The sequence below is a fragment of the Anticarsia gemmatalis genome, chromosome 4 (assembly GCF_050436995.1).
Source record: "Anticarsia gemmatalis isolate Benzon Research Colony breed Stoneville strain chromosome 4, ilAntGemm2 primary, whole genome shotgun sequence".
Lineage (NCBI taxonomy): Eukaryota > Metazoa > Arthropoda > Insecta > Lepidoptera > Erebidae > Anticarsia > Anticarsia gemmatalis.
This window is the reverse complement of record NC_134748.1, coordinates 7,381,996-7,391,383: the sequence shown is the minus strand read 5'-3', so window position 1 is coordinate 7,391,383 and position 9,388 is coordinate 7,381,996. Positions and strand designations below refer to the sequence as shown.

The following is a 9,388-nucleotide window of genomic DNA, read 5'->3' as shown; positions in this document are numbered from 1 at the left end:
CAACTTATTCTTATTTTGTTTCCTATTGATCACAATTTTGAGACATTCTTTAATATAATTAAAATTCATACAAATATACTTTGTTATGTTTTCGTTCAAGTAATATTGAAATTAGCTTATACTTGTTTTTAAAATATTCGGCGATTATATCATTACCATACAAACGCTATAGACAGGTAATTAAGAATATATATATCGTTAATAATATAGTATTAAAGGTATATTCATCTCATATATTTGTGACCAAAAGTTGTTTCCGTGTCACCTTCTTTATGTGTTAGTTACCGAGTTGGTCAAAAGGTATTTATAAAGGTTTTTCCGTATATGTGAGAAATGAATAAATGCTTCGTGGCAGTACATTGTAGAGCTAACTTTGGAAAATTGCACGTAACATAGTAAAAAATATTTAAACTAAAAAATCTTACGAGAATTAGATTTGAGATAAGTTCGTGTTATCAACAACAGCCAATATTTCAAAGCGAAACATATCCCAAGGAGAAGACCATATCGCTCCTATTGTTCGGTTTATGGTTTTAAGTAATAAAACGCGCATATTTTAGTTCATTTTAAGTTCTAGGCATTGTAATAGGGCAACAAAATAGTAGACAAAGAGCACACAATGTAAATCTTTGCTATGGTGGCAGAGCATAGGTGAAGTCAAACAAAGTGGTTACATGTAACAATGTCTATTTACACTAGGTTTTAAGTGCAATTGTTATTTTATGTTTCTAGTATTCCTAAGAAATCTTACGTCAGTCTGGGAAAACGTCGCCAAAACCAAGTTACGAGTCATTTTAATGTTACCACGTTCACACGATAAAAACCGTTCTGGAACAGCGCGCGTTGATGTCTAATATATGGGTCAGAGTGAATGTACTACGAAAGCGTTCAGCATACGCTTTCATTATATTATTATACTTGTACTGTTAAAAGTGCTGCACAAAACATCCGTAAACATTAAATTGGTGTAATAATGCTAACTAGCTCATCAGATAACGTTACAAACTGTTATTTTATCTTTAAAATTCGGCTCCACGATGTAAAATATTTCCTAATCGTACTAATTGATCTTAAGTTTTGCAAACCAAGTAATATAAGTGTTTCTGCGGTTGTTGTATTTTTTTAAGGAAAAGAATACAATACTTAGGGTGTATGTTGTATATTTTAGTAATGGTACGACCTATAGAAATAATAATAATTATAATCCATGCAAAAGTGAAAACAGCCCACAGGCGTAGAGCTTCGCGTCTGGTGTTTAACTTTTTGTGTAAATGTAATGACATATTACCTACGCCTGCGATATTCTGTATTCAATTTTGCTTTTATCGAGTAAGTGCCTTTGAATAACATCACCAGAGGCGTATTCTCCGGACAATCGAATTGTAGAGCCATTACTCCGATTGTGTTTTTCAATGGACCTATAAAAATAGATGTAATTGGTGATGAGAAAAAAACGAAGAACGCTTATTGAGCCCCGCGCCGACGCGGCCCGCCTTCTGCCCGCGACGAGGATGTTAATAGCCACACAGAAGCTACGCTTTTTGTATTTCTTAGATAGCCCTGCTTGGAATGTGTAACGTGATTGAATCTATGCAGCCCATGTGTGAACGTTGCATAATCTGTCCCATATTAGAGGTATATATGCCTATCCTATAATCACCTCTTTAGCGTTAGAATAAATTGAACACTATGAAGTAATTAATTTGGATACCAGTATTTTGTTGCAGTTCTGAGTACTCGATGTTCAGCAAGCGAGATAATTTCTTTCTAAAACAATGCAGTCGAAAGTTCTGGAATTTAATCGACTTTTTACTTTGCCCTTGTATTCTAATCGCCGACCTTTCTGGCGGAGGGCTACATGGGTGCCTCTGTCTTTTTGCAATAGTGGGCGAACGGGTTTGGTGCTCGCTTTATCGCCCTTGCAGCTTTAGTATACGGTGTAGATAGAGTAGGTCTGGCAAAAGCTCGGCCACTGGGAACGCGTTCCAGAGTGAGGTGCAGCGCGGGGAGGCGCGCATCGCGGGGCCGCGCGCCGCGGGCTGCGGGGCGGGGCGGGGCGCGCGCAACCTGCGCCCGCGCCGAAGCCTGCGACTTCGCGTTCAGTCATTGTCCGACCAACATCTCGGTCGTACGTCATACGACCGGCGTAGTCGCTACTTCATCTGTCGTACGAGTGCCCGTTAAACGAACGGTTAACTCCGACCCTTGGAGTGTAGGTGCAGTGCTAAGTGATGGTGTGTTTTTAGCTATACAGTACGGAAGTGTATCGCTAACAAGTATTACCGTCTACGCTGTGTGGCGAGTTCCACGGAGTTGCCTAACGGCTGTTCGCCTGCCGGCGAGGGAAGGCGGATCGCTTCTACCGGGAGGAATGAGCCCCGTACACCACAGATCCCGCACTCACCGATGATCTCAAGGTTGGTCTCCTGCAGTACAACAATACAACAGTACGAACACATCGCTGCATCACGCAGTGTCGCAAGCGCGACTTCGCACGACTCGACCCCGCGACCGCGCTCGCATTCTGTGCACACTCTATTCTGATCTCATTCCAATAACTTAACATTCATTTTACCTCGCTCACATCTGAGAAACGTTCACTCGCCTGACACTACTTTATTGTTCCTACTTTATATAATTAACGAGAAACTCGCTGCCTTTTTCTCTCATTAAAATTTTATAAGAGTCTAATTGGTCATAACTGTTACCCGGAATAAGAATATTGTTGTCACTGAAGATCTCACACTATTCTATTCTGGGTGAGAGAGATGTAATTAGACATTAAAATATGTATCTAACGATAAGGAAGCAAAACATTACAGACATGCTTTTTGTAATTTGTAAATGAACTAACTGGTATTAACTAGTCGTAAGTAAGAATCAGTATGTGTGAGATGGCAACAAGACTTTCCGCAGAAATATTTAAATTGCATTCAAGAAGCGTATCACAAGCTTTTTAAAAGGGGTTGTTACATAAATGCATACCACATTGGAACTTATTGGTGACTGTGAACATTGCAAAACAAGAAAGTTTCACTGCAAGTCTTATTGCTCTTACGTAGAGCTGTCCACAGGGTTGTCAAGTGTAACGACATGCGCTCAGAATAACTAATTAACAACATCTCATATTGAACAGTTTACAGTATTCGACAAGGAAATCAATCTAGGTTGCTGATGCTAATAAATTAAGTGATCGATGAAGATGAATTAGTAAGGGAAGTCGTAGTCTTCTGTGAAAGTAAATTATATTATAACACTAGTTATATTTTGATTAGACGGTTATTATGATTAGGTATCAACAATGGTGTAAACAACGAATAACAGTAAAGATCCGTCCTATAGTATAGCCTGTGATATGCTAAAGTACTAATCAGTGTGAGAAAACAACGTGTTTTCATTGTCTTATACGTCAGTACTAAAAGGGTGCAATGGTAGAGCTACAGTTAAATCTTTGGTTTATTGTTGTTTCTCTGTAACCCTAAAATATTCATATTATCATATATACTAGAGGTCCGCCCCAGCTTCGGGTTCTTCTGGGTTCAGCTTTAAAAAATATACACTTAAAGCTTCCTAGAGAAAAACTCTCACTGTTATGACAACCGCATGAATCTGTTCTATAGACTTTGATCTAACAAATAGATTAAGACATGGTTAGATACCTTTATTTTATCATATGTAGTGATTAACGGGACAAGTTGTATCAGAAATAGGAGAACCCCTAAACATAGATTAGTATTTTTCCGTTATTACAAAATTTAGTGTTCATGTTACTAATGAAATCGATTTCAAAAATCATAAATTAGCCAAGTTATTGATTTGTGGGTTAACTAAAACATGAATTTTAATGTGTTTCTACGCATTTTAAGGCACGTTCTTGGGTCAGGCGATGCATAATTAAGTTCTTTATCTAACCGCCCAGTTTCTAATCAGTGAAAGTACCTTTAAAATACATGTAATAGTTTTTGCTCGATGTTCTAATCTGACAAAAAATATGAATGATTTTATATAATACATACACATGTGTATTACCGTTAGTACATGGTGCTTTGCAGATATAGAGTCACGATTATAGTTTTATAGTTTTCAAAGGAAAGCTTACAATTTATAAGCACGTTGTCTTTTTTATTTTTGTGAGTTACAAATTAACTTTCAACTGTGTATAATCTTGATAAAACTTAAACTTTATTAGTAAATCATATAAAAAAGTCAACAACGCAGTGCTAGCCCTAATAATAAAGATTTCCATGTCGGGATAAGCTGTTTTTTCCATACCTGCATCCGGTGCGCTAACATTGCGCAATGTGACGTAATCGCTTCATAAATAAGAATCGCTTTTGTAATAACATTAACTTATATGCATTACTTGTTCGCAAAATGTCCTTACACGTAGAACATGATTACTTAATTAAAGTAGTTCATATTGGTTATGATTGAGAGTTGATCAAAATCCTTTCCACATTTAGTATTTAACGTTTAGAAATGATTTTATTTTCTTTAAGTATAAGATATATATTCTTTCATAAAGTATGAGAATCTGGTTCTCTTTAGTCCATTTTCTTTTATTTTCACGATAGCGTGTTTTCCTTGTATCAGGGTATTTTTCAATGCGTTGGTTACGTTTATAGGTTAGTCATTCGTTCGCTAGTTTTTGGTATCGAATAATTTATTCATATGTGTGCATTGGGCAGATCTAACAGTGTGTTTAGATACTGTGTCATCAATTTCTCAAAAACATTACAAAACCGGACTTTTCCAATAATTTATGATTTCATAAATGGAAGATTTTATAAAGAACTTTTTAGTCCTAATGAAAGTGTCTTTGTTACATTGGACATATCTTGATTTGATGATAGTACGACTATGCGACTTTCACTTAGCAATAGATGAAATCTCTGCCTGAGGCCTATTGTCGGTAGAGCTCGCTACGTATGTTTTACTTTTTATGCGACAGTAATGTTGTAGTTGTACTGATCTTGTAGCTTTATTAAGGCTTAAAAACACATGAAGAAGATCTTAAGCGGCTTTCGTTTTAAATCGATGGAATCGATACAATCAGTGAAATAATCAAAACTATTGTATTGTATTACGATTTATTCGACCAAAAGGAACCGTTCTCGACAAAGGTGAGACAGCTTCAAAAATTCTGATCATATATCATGTCATACAGAGCTAGTATTGAGGCCAATGCTATTATAGAGCGATGCACAAGGAGTTCTATAATGTCATATTCTTGGTTAATGTTTAACTTAAATGGTCAAGGAAATTCGATTTGGCAATTAAATAGCTGTGACACATGACGTGGACGACAGCCTTGGTCATAGTTTACCATGTTTGAATATTTAGATAGACAACAATGCAGCTCTAGGTACGTTTTCTTTTCTCCGTCTCGCCTATTGTATGACTTGTTTGGAAACTTTTCGTTGTGCGAGACATTTCTTATGTATTGTTTTAAACTGCCTAGTTACCATGGGGACAGTTTCCATACATTTTGAAGTGGTTTTTCCGCAAATCAGTATAACTTTTTGACGAATATTATTAGCATCTTATTTATCGACATGACCGTGAACAGACGAAGCTCTATCTGTACTTTGGTTTATCATTTACTTATGTATACACCGAGCATCCTAACTGTCAATCAAATTCTATCAAAGCCGCCTAATTAGTGGTCTCGTATATACTTAGCACATAATTACAATATCGTATTGTTGATTACCTGGTATTCAAATGACTTCATCATTAATTACACATTGTTTTTGATTTGAAAAAAGCTTTAACTTTTTATAATAAACTCGTTTTGAGAGAAGCGTCAGCCAATTATCAGTTAACTGGCGTTGTTTTAAAATAAAACTACCTACAGACTTGAATGTCAGTTCAGTCTTCAATCCATTAATTGTAATTAGTGCCTAATCGTCGACCAATTAATTAAACTCCCAGTGGATATGTTTTATCGTGATGATTCTGGAAAAATATAAAACTTTAACAAGTAACACTGAGAAACATTTTGCAGTGCTTGTGTGTTCAGAAACACGATATTGGGGCGAAGTTCTTTAATAAATAGGCAATAGCTACTAGTTGGAAACTAAATAATATAGAGTCATTAGAGGTGTGAATTAAGCTTTCAAACGAAATAAATATAATGATCACCTGCGAGAATAATATTACAAGGTTCTGTAGGTTTGCCTAACTACAATGAGAACAGTAGCTGAATAATGAATAAAAATAATTAAATTCACAATGGTTGCAGTTCATTAGCCCTCGGTGTGTGCATTAATTATTCGCGTGGGTTATTGTTGAGAAGGATAGTGAGAATAGCAACAAAGACACAGCATGAGTAGACGAGGTTGCACCCGAGCGTAGCGCCTCCTTCAAGGCCCCTTTGTTCTTAATGCAATATATTCCCACCGAGCGGTAATTGTAACCAACGGCAGATCAACTTGTTTTTATTCTACATTTTGAAATAGACTCCACTATTTATTACGTTCTTTAAATTGTTGCTTCGATGACCACACTAACATAAAGTCCATGTATCATTGAAAACGTTTGAAACAACAACGGAACATAACATCCATTTAAAACGCTTTTTACATTAAAACCGGATACTTTTGACGCGAAACACGCACGCTTCTTATATTTATACGCTTAATTGTTCACCAATTTTTTTTCAAGTAAATGTAGCGTCTTAACTTATGTTTCTTATATTCTTATCTAATGTTAACATATATCTTAGATTCAATTTATGTTTGGTTTTTATTTTACGCATGCTTTTTACAACTTATAGAAAGTGAAAAACGGATAAAGTTATAATGAATAGGTGCTTAAACTATGAAATGATGTAAAGTAATGAGGTCGAATATAATTAATTTACATTAAATGTACATTATCTTGAATATGAGTTCACACTTATTTTTGAATGTACAGTTCTACAAAATATTTCACACAGTGTTAATGTTGAAATAATGAGAGTGAGGAGGTAGTATCGACGCAGGTGGCGCCATATTAGTTGCGCGGGCGCACCTGTCGTCGTTCGCCGCCCCCTGGCCGCCCCGCGCTGGCGACATTGGCCCGTTATGTCATTCCGTAATACAACTATAATGTACGGTCCTAACTCATCCCATATTCTCACGCAACAACACATCAATATCCCATTGCCTGTGAGAAACTGTATACAGTGTATAGGTACCTGTATGTCAAACCATTAAGCGAGTATACGTGTCTGAGAAATTCTTTCTTTTATAGGTAGTGGTAGCATTCCTGGTAGCTGCTAATTTTCGCAAGCCTTTTGTTACAGTTATTTTTATACACACAAGTACAATATGGGATTTAGAAATTCCCCTTGTGCCTCATTAGTACAATCCGTAGTAATATCATCGTTAGATGTTTATTACAGGTTATTATATCGTAAAAGAGCAAATTTCAATACATTTCTCATTACAAAGCGTTCTTAGTAGCCCCTTTTTAGCTGTTATGAAGGAGTATAAATTGTATTGAGTTCAAAGGCATTAAACCTTAGTAATTATTCATTACGTCAGGTGGTAAGTGTAGCGCATCAGTATTCAACACATGATCGAAGTTTGCAGTAGGAATGAAACCCTTATTATTATAATGCTTTGCGTGGTTTGATTAATCGATTTCCCGTTTGAATTGAATATTAGATGAATATTTCAATCTGTATTTTCAATCGATCATTGTTCAATGATTATATTTGTTGAATTATTTAGATGTGGGCGGATATTGCAAATATATTTTATGTTCGTCTAACTTTATAGCCAGCAATATAATGTCACTAGGCAGAATAAGTAAGTACTAAAGTTAGTAACCTCGCTTGAACATAAATACGGTAAACATAGATAAGGATGTGTGGTTTATACCATTTTTTATTAATAAGTAATTAACAGCATGTAGAATCTATACATGTTTTATGCTGATAATGCCGATATCAAAAATTGTTTTCCTTATACCGAGTGTTGACATTCGTACAGCAGTAAGATTAAAGTAAAAGTAAATTCAACAACTTACTAAAAATACGTTTTTTTCTGTTGAACATTGTATCTTGTGTGCGAGGATCGGCAGTTTCGCATTTATTGTTTCGCAACGGACGAGTAAGATGGTATTTCTGAAAATTAACCACTTTCAAACCCGTTTTTGAGGCTAAGAGTAAAACGTGTGGAAAGTTAAAAGGATAGCGCTCGAGCCTGCGTCTTGTATAACAGCTGACATCGAAATAGTTAATAAAAAACAGTTTTACGATATCTTTTACAATGTTAAATCTATTTTACTAACGGTATTTCAGGCGTAGTTTGATTTTATAGCAGTGTTCTCAATTCTACATCTGTTTTGTTACCTCTTTCGACATATCACACGAGGATGTTAATTGAAGAGAATAGAGCCTGTATGATAATGATTATACATACTGAGATTTGAAGGTAATATTTGAAGGACAGGTTTGATCTTTCCTTCGAGAGATAGGGCTTGAACCAATTTATATGGTACTAGTTGACCCGCGCAACTTCGCTTGCGTCACACAAGAGAGTCATAATTTTCCCCGTTTTTGTAACATTTTTTACTGGTACTCTGCTCCTATTGGTCGTAGCGTGATGATATATAGCCTATAGCCTCCTCGATAAATGGGCTATCTAACACTGAAAGAATTTTTCAAAACCGCCCAGTAGTTTCTGAGATTAGAGCGTTCAAACAAACAAACTCTTCAGCTTTATAATATTAGTATAGATATGGATTTATAGTGCATGAAACTAGGTTTTCAACACCCTGGATTTTGTTCAAGGTTGCCATTAGTGTTGAATCACATGAAACTGCCAATACCAAAGTACGTAATACCCGTAATTATATTTATGACACCTATTGGCTTTAGAAGGAGTCGGCCATGACACCTGCCCGATGTGATGGGCTTGATCTATTGTTTAGGTGACACGATACGCTGCTTATGTTGGTAACTAGAAAACAATTGCCATAAATTACGATAACGTAATTATATATCTAGTAATCGTTTTATAAGGTCACAGCAAGGACTTCTGAAAGCAGACATTTACCTAATTTGAAAACCCAAAATAATGATACTATTAAGTTTTCCGACGAAATTTTGTGTATTTTTTATTTTTACTTACTTTTGTCTTAATACTTAAATATAAATTATTGGCAAATTGTTCGCAAAGTAATGTCTTGCGGTATTTAAACGCCAAATCTAATATTCTCCTGTCAAATAAAATAGGAGTTAGTTTGTTTCAAATCTATTGTTTAGGTGACACGATACGCTGCTTATGTTGGTAACTAGAAAACAATTGCCATAAATTACGATAACGTAATTATATATCTAGTAATCGTTTTATAAGGTCACAGCAAGGACTTCTGAAAGCAGACATTTACCTAATTT

At 35.6% G+C, this 9,388-nt stretch overlaps 1 protein-coding gene across 1 annotated transcript in view; it reads left to right on the top strand.

The window, feature by feature from the left end:
- Nucleotides 1–2,110: 2,110 nt before the first annotated feature.
- The window catches only part of dpy (fibrillin-like protein dumpy), a 100,993-nt gene continuing 93,715 nt past the window's right edge, over nt 2,111–9,388 (top strand). Inside the window, exon 1 of the mRNA XM_076113472.1 lies at nt 2,111–2,417. The gene's annotated coding sequence lies outside the window, so the exon portion shown is untranslated. The remainder of the gene's footprint in view (nt 2,418–9,388) is intronic.